Source organism: Arachis ipaensis, chromosome B10 (assembly GCF_000816755.2).
Source record: "Arachis ipaensis cultivar K30076 chromosome B10, Araip1.1, whole genome shotgun sequence".
Taxonomy (NCBI): domain Eukaryota; kingdom Viridiplantae; phylum Streptophyta; class Magnoliopsida; order Fabales; family Fabaceae; genus Arachis; species Arachis ipaensis.
This window is the reverse complement of record NC_029794.2, coordinates 13,588,646-13,602,767: the sequence shown is the minus strand read 5'-3', so window position 1 is coordinate 13,602,767 and position 14,122 is coordinate 13,588,646. Positions and strand designations below refer to the sequence as shown.

Sequence of the window (14,122 nt, the reverse complement as noted above, 5' to 3'; positions counted from 1 at the left end):
AATGCCATATTGGCTCAGAACAAAGTGTTGACTTAGCAAGTCAACATGATTTCCCAAAGTCTGAATGGATGGCAAAATGCATCCAACAGTACTCAAGAGGCATCTTCTGAAGAAGAAGCTTATGATCCTGAGAACCCTGCAATAGCAGAGGTGAATTACATGGGTGAACCTTATGGAAACACCTATAATCTCTCATGGAAAAATCATCCAAATCTCTCATGGAAGGATCAACAAAAGCCTCAACAAGGCTTTAATAATGGTGGAAGAAACAGGTTTAGCAATAGCAAGCCTTTTCCATCATCTTCTCAACAACAGACAGAGAACTCTGAACAAAATACCTCTAATTTAGCAAACTTAGTCTCTGATCTGTCCAAGGCTACTCTAAGTTTCATGAGTGAAACAAGGTCCTCTATAAGAAATTTGGAGGCACAAGTGGGCCAGCTGAGTAAGAAAATTACTGAAACACCTCCTAGTACTCTCCCAAGCAATACAGAAGAGAATCCAAAGAGAGAGTGCAAGGCCATTGATATATGAATCATGGCCGAACCCACAAGGGAGGGAGATGACGTGAATCCCAGTGAGGAAGACCTCCTGGGACGTCTAGTGATTAACAAGGAGTTTCCCCTTGAGGAACCAAAGGAATCTGAGGCTCATCTAGAGACCATAGAGATTCCATTGAACCTCCTTATGCCCTTCATGAGCTCTGATGAGTATTCTTCTTCTGAAGAGAATGAGGATGTTACTGAAGAGCAAGTTGCCAAGTACCTTGGTGCAATCATAAAGCTGAATGCCAAATTATTTGGTAATGAGACTTGGGAAGATGAACCTCTCTTGCTCATCAATGAACTGAGTGATCTGGATCAACTGACATTACCTCAGAATAAACAGGATCCTGGAAAGTACCTAATACCTTGTACCATAGGCACCATGACCTTTGAGAAGGCTCTATGTGACCTTGGGTCAGTGATAAACCTCATGCCACTCTCTGTAATGGAGAAACTGAGAATCCTTGAGGTACAGGCTGCCAATTTCTCATTAGAGATGGCAGACAAATCCATGAAGATGGCTTATGGACAAGTAGAGGATGTGCTAGTAAAGGTTGAAGGCCTTTACATCCCTGCTGATTTCATAATCCTAGACACTGAAAAGGATGAGGATGAATCCATCATCCTTGGAAGACCCTTCCTAGCCACAACAAGAGCTGTGATTGATGTGGACAGAGGAGAGTTGGTCCTCCAACTAAATGAGGACAACCTTGTGTTTAAAACTCAAGGATCTCCTTCTGTAACAATGGAGAGGAAGCATGAAAAGCTTCTCTCAGTACAGAGTCAAACAAAGCCCCCACAATCAAACTCTAAGTTTGGTGTTGGGAGGCCTCAGCCAAACTCTAAGTTTGGTGTTGAATCCCCACATCCAAACTCTAAGTTTGGTGTTGGGAGTCTATAAAATTGACCTGATCACCTGTGTGGCTCCGTGAGAGCCCACTGTCAATCTATTGACATTAAAGAAGCGCTTGTTGGGAGGCAACCCAATTTTTATTTATTTAATTCTAATTTTTATTTTTATTGTTCTTTCATATTTTATTAGGTTCATGATCATGTGGAGTCACAAAATATAAAAAAATTAAAAACAGAATAAAAAACAGCAGAAGAAAAATCACACCCTGGAGAAAGCACTCACTGGCGTTCAAACGCCAGTAAGGAGCATCTGGCTGGCGTTCAACGCCAGAACAGAGCATGGAGCTGGCGCTGAACGCCAGAAACAAGCATGGAGCTGGCGTTCAACGCCAGAAATATGCTACATATGGGCGTTGAACGCCCATAACAAGCATCACTTCGGCGTTTAAACGCCAGAAATGCATGCAAAGGCATTTTACATGCCTCATTGGTGCAGGGATGTAAATCCTTGACACCTTAGGATCTGTGGACCTCACAGGATCCCCACATACATCCACTCACCTTCCCTCCTCATAATCCTATATCACCCTTTTTCCAAGAACCCTTCACCAATCACCTCAATCTCTCTTCCCCATCACCTCTTCACGACTCACATCCATTTCTTCTTCTTCTCATCCTTTCTTTCTTCTTTTGCTCGAGGGCGAGCAATATTCTAAGTTTGGTGTGGTAAAAGCATAGCTTTTTTGTTTTTCCATAACCATTGATGGCACCTAAGGCCACAGAAACCTCTAGAAAGAGGAAAGGGAAGACAAAAGCTTTCACCTTCGAGTCATAGAAGATGGAGAGATTCATCTCGAGGGTCTATAGCTCAGTGGTAGAATATTTGACTACAAATCAAGAGATCCCTGAGATACCTCAGGGGATACATTTTCCTCCACACAATTATTGGGAACAACTAAGGATGGAACATCAAAAGTAATCCATCATCCTCCATGAAATTAGAGAAGATCAAAGAGCAATGAGGGAGGAGCAAGAAAGACAAGGAAGAGACATAGAAGAGCTCAAGGACATCATTGGTTCTTCAAGAAGAAAACGCCACCATCACTAAGGTGGACTCATTCATTGTTCTTAAATTTTCTGTTTTTCGTTTTTATGTTAAATGTTTATCTATATTTGTGTCTTATTACATGATCATTAGTATTCAAGTGTCTATGCCTTAAAGTAGTGAATATGAATCCATCACCTCTCTTAAATAGAAAAATTTTTTAATTACAAAAGAACAAGAAGTACATGGTTTCAAATTCATCCTTGAAACTAGTTTAATTATTTTGATGTGGTGACAATACTTTTTGTTTTCTGAATGAATGCTTGAACAGTGCATATGTCTTTTGAATTTGATGTTTAAGAATGTTAAATATGTTGGCTCTTGAAAGAATGATGACAAGGAGACATGTTATTTGATAATCTGAAAAATCATAAAAATGATTCTTGAAGCAAGAAAAAGCAGTGAATACAAAGCTTGCAGAAAAAAAATAGCGAAAAAAAGAGAAAAAGAACAAGCAAGTAGAAAAAGCCAAAAGCTCTTAAAACCAAAAGGCAAGAGAAAAAAGCCAGTAGCCCTTAAAACCAAAAGGAAAGGGTAATAAGAAGGATCCAAGGCTTTGAGCATCAGTGGATAGGAGGGCCTAAAGGAATGAATCCTGGCCTAAGCGGCTAAACTAAGCTGTCCCTAACCATGTGCTTGTGGCGTGAAGGTGTCAAGTGAAAACTTGAGACTGAGCGGTTAAAGTCAAGGTCCAAAGCAAAAAGAAGAGTGTGCTTAAGAACCCTGGACACCTCTAATTGGGGACTTTAGCAAAGCTGAGTCACAATCTGAAAAGGTTCACCCAGTTATGTGTCTGTGGCATTTATGTATCCGGTGGTAATACTGAAAAACAAAGTGCTTAGGGCCACGACCAAGACTCATAAAGTAGCTGTGTTCAAGAATCAACATACTGAACTAGGAGAATCAATAACACTATCTGAACTCTGAGTTCCTATAGATGCTAATCATTCTGAACTTCAATGGATAAAGTGAGATGCCAAAACTATTCAAGAGGCAAAAAGCTACAAGTCCCGCTCATATGATTGAAGCTATGTTTCATTGATAGTTTGGAATTTATAGTATATTCTCTTCTTTTTATCCTATTTGATTTTCAGTTGCTTGGGGACAAGTAATAATTTAAGTTTGGTGTTGTGATGAGCGGATAATTTATACGCTTTTTGGCACTGTTTTTACATAGTTTTCAGTATGATTTAGTTAGTTTTTAGTATATTTTTATTAGTTTTTAATTAAAATTCACATTTCTGGACTTTATTATGAGTTTGTGTGTTTTTCTGTGATTTCAGGTAATTTCTGGCTGAAATTGAGGGACTTGAGCGAAAATTAGATTCAGAGGTTGAAGAAGGACTGCAGATGCTGTTGGATTCTGACCTCCCTGAACTCAAAGTGGATTTTCTGGAGCTACAGAACTCCAAATGGCACGCTTCCAATTGCGTTGGAAAGTAGATATCCAGGGCTTTCCAACAATGTATAATAGTCTATACTTTTCCCGAGTTTAGATGACGCAAACTGGCGTTGAACGCTAGTTCCATGTTGCAGTCTGGCGTTCAGCGCCAGAAACAAGTTGCAAAGTGGAGTCAAACGCCAGAAACACGTTACAAACTGGCGTTCAACTCCAAAAATGATCTCTCCATGTGTAAACTTCAAGCTCAGCCCAAGCACACACCAAGTGGGCTCTAGAAGTGGATTTCTGCATCAATTACTTACTTCTGTAAACCCTAGTAGCTAGTCTAGTATAAATAGGACTTTTTACTATTGTATTTTCATCTTTGGATTACCTTTTGATCCTTTGATCACGTTTGGAGGCTGGCCATTCGGCCATGCCTGAACTTCATCACTTATGTATTTTCAACGGTAGAATTTCTACACACCATAGATTAAGGTGTGGAGCTCTGCTGTTCCTCATGAATTAATGCAAAGTACTACTGTTTTTCTATTCAATTCAAATTATTCCGCTTCTAAGATATCCATTCGCACCCAAGAACATGATGAATGTGACGATTATGTGACGCTCATCATCATTCTCACTTATGAACGCGTGCCTGACAAACACTTCCGTTCTACATGCAATCAAGCTAGAATGAGTATCTCTTGGATATCTAATACAGGGGACCGAGTCTGAGATATTAGAGTCTTCGTGGTATAAGTTAGAACCCATGGATGGCCATTCCTGAGATCCAAAAAGTCTAAACCTTGTCTGTGGTATTCCGAGTAGGATCTGGGAAGGGATGGCTGTGACGAGCTTCAAACTCGCGAGTGCTGGGCGTAGTGACAGACGCAAAAGGATCAATGGATCCTATTCCAGTATGATCGAGAACCGACAGATGATTAGCCGTGCCGTGACAGAGCATTTGGACCTTTTTCACAGAGAGGATGGGATGTAGCCATTGACAACGGTGATGCCCTACATAAAGCTTGCCATGGAAAGGAGTAGGAAGGATTGGATGAAGACAGCAGAAAATCAGGGGTTCAGAGGGACGAAAGCATCTCTATACGCTTATCTGAAATTCTCACCAATGAATTACATAAGTACCACTATCCTATTTTATATTTTATTTATTTTCATCCACTATAATTTCTTAAAACAATTTAATCCGCCCGACTGAGATTTACAAGATGACCATAGCTTGCTTCATGCCAACAATCTCCGTGGGATTCGACCCTTACTCACGTAAGGTATTACTTGGACGACCCAGTGCACTTGCTGGTTAGTTGCGCGAAGTTGTGAAGTTATGTTTGGGCCATGGTAGTGTGCACACGTTTTTGGAGCCATTGCCAGAGAATCAATTTCGAACAACAATTTCACATATAGATCACGATTTCGTGCCCCAAGTTTTTGGTGCCGTTGCCGAGGATTGTTTGAGTTTGGACAACTGACGGTTCATCTTGCCAATCAAGTTTTATACCTGGAAGAAAAATTCAAGATAATATCTTAATTGGAAAGGAGATGGTCCATATAATGAAGAAAATAAGAGGAAGAAGCGGATTCATGGCAATCAAGTTTGACTTTGAAAAAGCCTATGATCGCCTAAGGTGGAGCTATCTCAAATCATGCCTCCTTGAGTTTGGTCTCAATTAGAATATGGTGAATCTTATAATGGAATGTGTGACCTCAGTCTCATATAACCTTTTGTGGAATGGAGGAAAAACGGAGGATTTTTCCCCATCTAGAGGTTTAAGGCAAGGGGATCCTATTTCTCCCTATTTATTTGTGATAGCTATGGATAAACTGTCACAAATAATAGAGAGCAGCGTGGAAAACCAACAATGGAGGCCTATAAAGGTGGGACAGTTGGGACCGGCCATTTCACATCTACTATTTGCAGATGATCTACTCGTTTTTGCCGAAGCAAATAAAGAGCAAATTAGGATTGTTTGTGAGGTTTTGAAGCAATTTTGTCAAGCATCGGGTTTAAAGGTTAGTGAAGCTAAAACGTACATATTCTTCTCAAAAAATGTCCCACAAGAGAAAAAAAAGTCATTATTGATTTATGTAACTATCAAGAACAACATTGCCTAGGGAGATACCTAGGAGCTACTTTCACCAATCAGAGGAAAGGGAAGGAGAAGTTCATTTCCATCCTACAAAGGGTGAAGAATAAATTAAGTGAGTGGAAGAGACAATGCTTAAGCCTAGCAGGTAGGATAACCCTTGCTAAAACTGCTATTGCTCTGATGGCCAACTACGAGATGCAACACACAAGAATTCCTAAAGGAGTATGCAGTGAAATAGAAAAAGCACAGCGCAGGTTTATATGGGGGGAGATGGATGATAAAAAAAAAGTGCATCACATCAATTAGGAGACAATCTGCCTTCCAAAGAAGGCCGGAGGCCTCGATTTCAGGAAACTCAACACAGTTATTGATGCATTTCTTCTTAAAGTGATTTGGAAGATGATATTTGAACCAGAAACCCTATGCTCCCAAGTCTTTCAACAACTCTATGGGCGAAATCAAGACTTAAAGGAAGGAATCAATTGCAGAAGGCCAGATTCGCCATTTTGGAAAGAATTATCCAAGCTTTGGAAAAAATTTAAGGAAAACACAACTTGGCTAATTAGAAATGGAGAAAAAGTTTTATTTTGGAGAGACAACTAGGTTACCGGAATAGGCCCGTTATTGAATATAGCTACTCAAGATCCTCCACAAGAGCAACTAAACTTGAAGGTGTCAGCCTATACAAAGAGTGAATGAGAATGGGATTTAGAGACTATGTCCCATTTTCTAGCGAAGGAAGTGATAGATAAAATAAGAGCCATCCCAGCCCCTGTTAGAGAAGCAGAGATGGACACTATCAAATGGAGCCATACCACAGATGGGGAGTTTATTGTATCTACAGCATACAAAGTACTGAATCAAAATAGAGAAGAGAAAATGATATATGGGAAATAATATGGAAATGGCCAGGACAAGAAAGAATCAAAGTCTTTGCTTGGCAACTCGCACATGGCAGACTACTCTCTGCAAACAGAGCTGCCAATCTGATGAAAACTGACCCAAGATGTAAAAACTGTCAACATCACTCTGAAATTATATTACATGCTCTAAGGGATTGTCCCAAAACAGCTCCTATTTGGGTACAAATCTTAAACCCCAGCTCTACCCCTCTTTTTTTGGAATCCAATTTGAGGATTGGATAAGCCTAAATCTGAAAAATAATTTAGGAAAATCCAATAATATTAGTTGGATAGAAGAATTTCTAACCACCTGCTGGTGGATATGGAAATGGAGGTGCAAAGAGTTTTTCTCTCCCCCTTTCTCTAGACCCAACAATGCAGTGTCACTCATCAGGGACTATATTGTAAACAGTAAAGAAGCATTCAACAAGAAAAAGCTCATACAGCACAAACAAACAAGAACTCAAATTCAAATTAAATGGGAACCTCCTCCCAAAGATTGGGTTAAACTTAATATAGATGGTGCACAACAAAATACAAAAAGAAATACGGGGTATGGAGGATTAATCAGAACATACCTTGGAGAGTGGATAGGGGGATTCATGGTGAATTTGGGGCAATGTAGCATCGATGAAGCTGAACTATGGGGAATTCTTCATGGACTTAAGATGGTGTGGCAGATGGGAATGCGCCGTGTGATAGTGGAAACAGACTCCGAGATCTCCTTCAAGAGCATATCCAAGTCCAGACCTTCCTGCAAATGTCACAATGCTTTAATCAGAAATATAGAGAAAATGAAATTGAAGCCTTGGCAAGTTAAATTCAAACACATATATAGAAAAGCTAACACATGTGCAGATTGGTTAGCTAAACGTAGTCTTGATTGTGAGCAAAGATTTCAATTTGTTGATGTGCCGCCTGAAGAACTTGTTTCCAAACTGAATGATGATGCCAAAGGGGTTCAAATGCCCCGCTTTGTACTTCTTTAGTTAAACCTTGTTTTGTATTTTTCTTTTGGGCTTATGCCCCTCTTTTTACCGAAAAAAAAAAAGAAAACATATAAGAATTTTATTTTTAATTCGGCTGATTCTCTATCTGAGCAAATGCTTCACTTATCGGCATCCCTGAACACCACCAATAAATGGGGATAACCTAAATTAGCAAAATCCCAATAATATCGACTCCTCAACAGTGCCGGAAAAAACAAACAAGCTGACTATCGTAAGTGATAATAACCAAAAACCTAATCGATCAAAGTCAAAATTAAATCACTGCGCCTTCAACACAAGTCCACCTAATCAATCAACTGAAGATCCACCACTGCTATAATGCAATAAGGAAACCGAATGGATCAATTGAAGTGAAAATCAGAAAATCCATTGGATCCTTCTTCAATACGAATTCCCAATTCAAAGCATGAACACGAATTTTTTATTGTTTCATTTTAAAACGGAATGGAATTAGGGGAATACCAAGAGAGAAGGGTCCGATTCCGAGACCGGGTCGGAGATCGAGAACGATGGCTCCCATGGCAGTGCCCTCGCAGCGCCGTCTGGGTCTCTGCAACATATTGGGTATTTGGATTTCGGAGGGGTATTTTGGGAAAATAATTCCGTTACTTTCGGGATCGAAGGCCTAAGGATAACACGGCGAGACGCGGCTTCAAATTGAATTGAATGTATAAATATGATATGATGGAAATGGGGAATGGGTTTCTTCTTTCTATTTCTTTCCCTTGTTCCCCTAAACAACTAAGATACGTATAACTTGTATAAGATACTTCAAATTTCTATTGAAAATTTGTATACATATTACGAATATTGTAAATCCTATTGTGATAAGAAGCTGAGTTGGATGCCCGTTAATATATGGGCAGCTCAGTTTCTCAATGAAGAAATTGTTTTGTTCTTCAATAAATAAGTTGTAGAAAAAAGGTGTTCCATATGTGTATAAATAGAGAGAGGTTTTAGCCTCTGAACACACACAACAGTAACAATAAACAAATACAATTCTCTCTCTTTTTACTTTTAATACTTCTTTCTATCTTTATATATATATACACATTACAACATATAATATTATTATATATATATAAATCATTATTGAACTAATTATATTAATACTAGAGTCTTCTATTTATACATCTTTATTTTATATTTAATATATCTTTTATTTATTTTACAATACGTTATCAGCACGAGACTCTGATCAATTTTTTAGGAAGGCTCAGGTAACAAATTTTCATTATGTCGAAACTCTCTCATCTTGAATTCAATGCTCTTGATATATCTGGAAACAATTATTTATCATGGATATTAGATGTTGAAATCCATCTTGATTCAATGGATCTTGGAGATACCATTAAGGCTAAAAATAATGCATCCCAGAAGGATAAAGCCAAAGCCATGATTTTTCTTCGTCATCATCTTGACGAGGGATTGAAAAATGAATATCTCACATTAAAAGATCCTGCAGATCTTTGGAAAGACCTTGAAGAAAGGTATAATCATCAGAAAACGGTGATACTTCCTCAAGCTCGATATGAATGGACGCACTTGCGTCTACAAGATTTTAAATCTATAAATGAATATAATTCTGCAATGTTTCGAATCACCTCACGAATGAAATTATGTGGGAAAAAGATAACTGATCATGATATGTTGGAGAAAACTTTCTCAACCTTCCATGTCTCGAATGTGCTCCTGCAGCAGCAGTATCGAGAAAAAGGGTATAAAAAATATTCTGAGTTAATTTCTTGCCTTCTTGTTGCTGAACGCAACAATGAATTGCTATTGAAAAATCATGAAGCGCGCCCAGCTGGCGCCGCCCCATTTCCTGAAGTAAATGCGGCAAATTACCCCATAAGAGGTAAATGGCAAGGTTTTAATAACAAGAAAAATTATGGAAGGAAAAGAAATTATGTTCACAAGAAAGGATCTCACCAGAAGTGGGATAAAGAAAGAAATATCGGGCAGAATAAATCAACAGAGGATAAGTGTTTCTGTTGTGGTGGAAAGGGCCATTGGTCTCGTACCTGCCGTACCCCAAGGCACCTAGTCGATCTTTACCAGGCATCTTTGAAAAAAGACGACAAGGGAAAAGAGTCGAATTTTGTTTCAAATGATGCTGAAAATTTCACCACTCATTATGATGTATCTGATTTCTTTGAGGATCCTGAAGGAAATATTGGTCATTTGATCAATGATGGAATAGTTTAATATGTGAGATTGTTAAGTATTCATGTAAATAAACAATGTAAAGAACTTATTATTAAGTTTTATTTTCTATGTATTTAAGTTTCAAATATGATATATATAAATAATGAAATATTAATGTTTATGAATTTTGAAATCATTAAATGTGTCATGTTTTAAAATAAAATTTTAGTATGTGACATTATTTTTATGAGCAGTATTTCTTAGAAAAATAATTCCGATCAAGTATTCAATTTAACTGTGCATACTACTCATTTTATTATTATTTATCTTTGAAGAAAAATGGCAAGGATATATTCTGAAGATATTTGCCTTGCGGATAGTGCAAGTTCGCACAATATTCTTAAAAGTGATATATATTTTACCCATCTTGTGCCAAAAGAAGAATATGTTAATACTATTATTGGCTCAGGCAATGTGATAGAAGGCTCCGGAAGAGCTATAATTTTGTTTCCTGGAGGAACAAAATTTGTAATAAATAATGCACTATTATCTACCATGTCTCTGAGGAACTTGTTGAGTTTCAAAGATATTCGCCGAAATGGATATTATATTGAAACGATGAATGAGGGAAATCATGAGTATTTATGTATCACAACTCATGATTCAAATAAGAAAGTTATATTAGAAAAATTACCCTCACTTTCATCTGGATTGTATTATACCAAGATTAGTGCAATTGAATCACATGCCATTGTAAACCAGAAGTTTACTAGCCCAAATGAATTCATAACTTAGCATGATAGATTGGGTCATCCGGAAATAACCATGATGAGGAGAATTATTGAAAACTCTCATGGACATTCACTAAAGAACCAGAAGGTTCTTAAATCTAGTGAATTTTGTTGTGCTGCATGTTCTCAAGGGAAGTTAATTTTAAGGCCATCACCAGTAAAGATTGGATTTGAGTCCCCTGAATTCCTAGAAAGGATTCAAGGTGATATATGTGGACCTATTCATCCACCATGTGGATCTTTTAGATATTTTATGGTCCTGATAGACGCATCTTCGAGATGGTCACATGTGTGCTTATTATCTTTTCGCAACCTGGCGTTTGCGAGATTACTGGCTCAAATTATTCAATTAAAAGCACAATTTCCAGAAAATCCAATCAAAGTAATTCGTCTTGATAATGCTGGTGAATTTACTTCCCAAGCTTTTGATGCTTATTGTATAGCTAATGGAATAAGTGTTGAACATGCGGATTGTCATTTTGATGAATCAAAATTTCCAACATTAGGGGGAGAGAATAAGTTTCCTAAAAAGGAACTTAATTGGAATGCATCATCTTTGATGCATTTAGATCCTCGATCAGGGTAATGTGAACTAGAATTTCAAAAGATTATACATTTGCAAAGAATAGCAAATGAATTGCCTGATGCATTTTCCGATACAAAGAGGATAACCAAATCTTATATACCAGCGGAAAATACCCCAATTCGAATTGATGTCCCAGTAGGACAAGTAGCCACTGAAGCAAATTCACGCCAGAAGCGTGGCAGGGCAAAAAATACCCCAATTTGAATTGATGTCCCAGTAGGACAAATAGCCACTGAAGCAAATACACGCCAGAAGCGTGGCAGGCCTGTCGGTTCCAAAGATAAAAATCCTCGAAAGAGAAAAGAGGTAAATACTATTCCTGTTAAAAAAGACATAGTAAAGACACATGCAGTTGTCCAAAATTTTGATATAACGCCAGAAGACGTTCAGGTACCTGAAAATTGTGAAAATGACGAGATCTCGATAAATTATGTCTTTACAGGAGAGAAATGGGACCGAAATAAGACAATTGTCAATGAAATATTTGCATATAATGTGGCATTGAATATCATGCATGAAATTAAGGATCTTGAGCTAAGATCAGTCGAAGAATGTCGACAAAGGAATGATTGGCCAAAATGGAAAGAAGCCATGAAGGATGAATTAGACTCACTTGCAAAACGTGAAGTCTTTGGACCTGTAGTCCGTACACCAGAAGATGTAAAACCTGTTGGATACCGGTGGGTATTTATGAGAAAACGAAATGAGAAAAATGAAGTTGTGCGCTACAAAGCCCGACTTGTGACACAAGGTTTTTCACAAAGGCCCGGTATAGATTATGAAGAAATGTATTCCCTAGTAGTGGATGCGATAACATTACGTTATTTGGTCAGTTTATCTGCATATCATAAACTGCATATGCATTTAATGGATGTGGTAACATCCTATTTATACGGCTCATTAGATCGGGATATCTATATGAAAGTCCCTGAAGGACTAAAGATATCTAAACCATCCAATGAATATTCGCAAGGGTTATACTCAGTAAAATTGCAAAGATCTTTATATGGTCTAAAGCAATCTGGATGAATGTGGTATAATCGTCTTATTGAGTATCTGGCCAAAAACTGTTTCAAGAATGATGATATATGCCCGTGTGTTTTCATAAAGAAAACTGCTTCTGGATTCATTATAATTGCTGTGTACGTTGATGATTTAAATATCATTGGGACTCCTGAAGAGATTCCAACAATTATAAAAACTCTAAAAGAAGAGTTTGAGATGAAAGATCTTGGAAGAACTAAATTTTGTCTTGGCCTGCAGATCGAGCATATAAAAAATGGGATCTTTATTCATCAAACAACATACACAGAGAAGATCTTGAAGAGATTTTATATGGATAAGTCACATCCCTTGAGTATCCCAATGATCGTAAGATCTTTGGATGTGGAGAAGGATCAATTCCGTCCTAAAGAAGGAAATGAAGATATCCTTGGTCCTGAAGTACCATATCTTAGTGCCATTGGAGCGCTAATGTATCTTGCTAATAATACAAGACCTGATATATCATTTGCTGTGAATTTACTAGCAAGGTATAGTTCCTCTCCAACCAGAAGACATTGGAGTGGAATCAAGCAAATCCTTCGATATCTTCATGGAACGGTTGATATGGGATTGTTTTATCCCTATGGATCCAAGTCACAACTAGTTGGCTATGCAGATGCCGGATACTTGTCTGATCCACATAAAGGGAGCTCTCAAACAGGATACTTGTTCACATATGGTGGTAAAGCTATATCTTGGAGGTCCACAAAATAGACGATTGCTGCAACATCCTCTAATCATGCCGAAATACTAGCGATTCATGAAGCTAATCGCGAGTTTTTTTGGCTGAGGAGTCTGATTCAATATATTCTGTCATCATGTGGACTGATTGATCATAAGATAGCTCCAACTGTCCTGTTTGAAGATAATACAGCATGTATCGCTCAACTTAAGGGTGGATACATCAAAGGTGATAGAACAAAGCATATTTCTCCCAAATTCTTCTTCACTCATGATCTTCAAAATCAAGGGACAATTGATGTCCAACAGATCCGCTCAAGTGACAATCTGGCAGATTTATTTACAAAGTCACTCCCAAAATCCTCCTTTGAAAGATTAGTACATGAGATTGGGATGCGCCGATTTTGAGACATTAAATGATGTCGGCAAGAGGGGGAGACTGTACTCTTTTTTCCTTGGTCAGGTTTTTTTCCCATTGGGTTTTTCTTGACAAGGTTTTTAATGAGGCAGTCCCCATCACAAAGGATATTGTACTCTTTTTCCTTTACTAAGGTTTTTCCCACAGGGTTTTCCTTTAGTAAGGTTTTAATGAGGCAATAATTCTTAATGGGCATCCAAGGGGGAGTATTGTGATAAGAAGCTGAGTTGGATGCCCATTAATATATGGGCGGCTCAGTTTCTCAATGAAGAAATTGTTTTGTTCTTCAATAAATGAGTTGTGGAAAAAAGGTGTTCCATATGTGTATAAATAGAGAGAGGCTTCAGCCTCTGAACACACACAACAGTAACAATAAACAAATGCAATTCTCTCTCTTTACTTTTAATACTTCTTTCTATCTTTATATATATATACACATTACAACATATAATATTATTATTTTTTTTATTATATTTACAATTATACTTATAACATGTTCAATTTGTTATACATTTTTATATTATTCATGTATTATTATTATTTAATAA

The 14,122-nt window shown here is 37.7% G+C and overlaps 1 long non-coding RNA gene across 1 annotated transcript; it reads right to left on the bottom strand.

Moving 5' to 3' along the window:
• Nucleotides 7,987-8,701, bottom strand: LOC110267464. Its single transcript, XR_002355112.1, has 2 exons — nucleotides 8,369-8,701; nucleotides 7,987-8,020 (listed from the first exon to the last, which is right to left on the bottom strand). It is a non-coding gene; the product is annotated as an uncharacterized LOC110267464 (long non-coding RNA).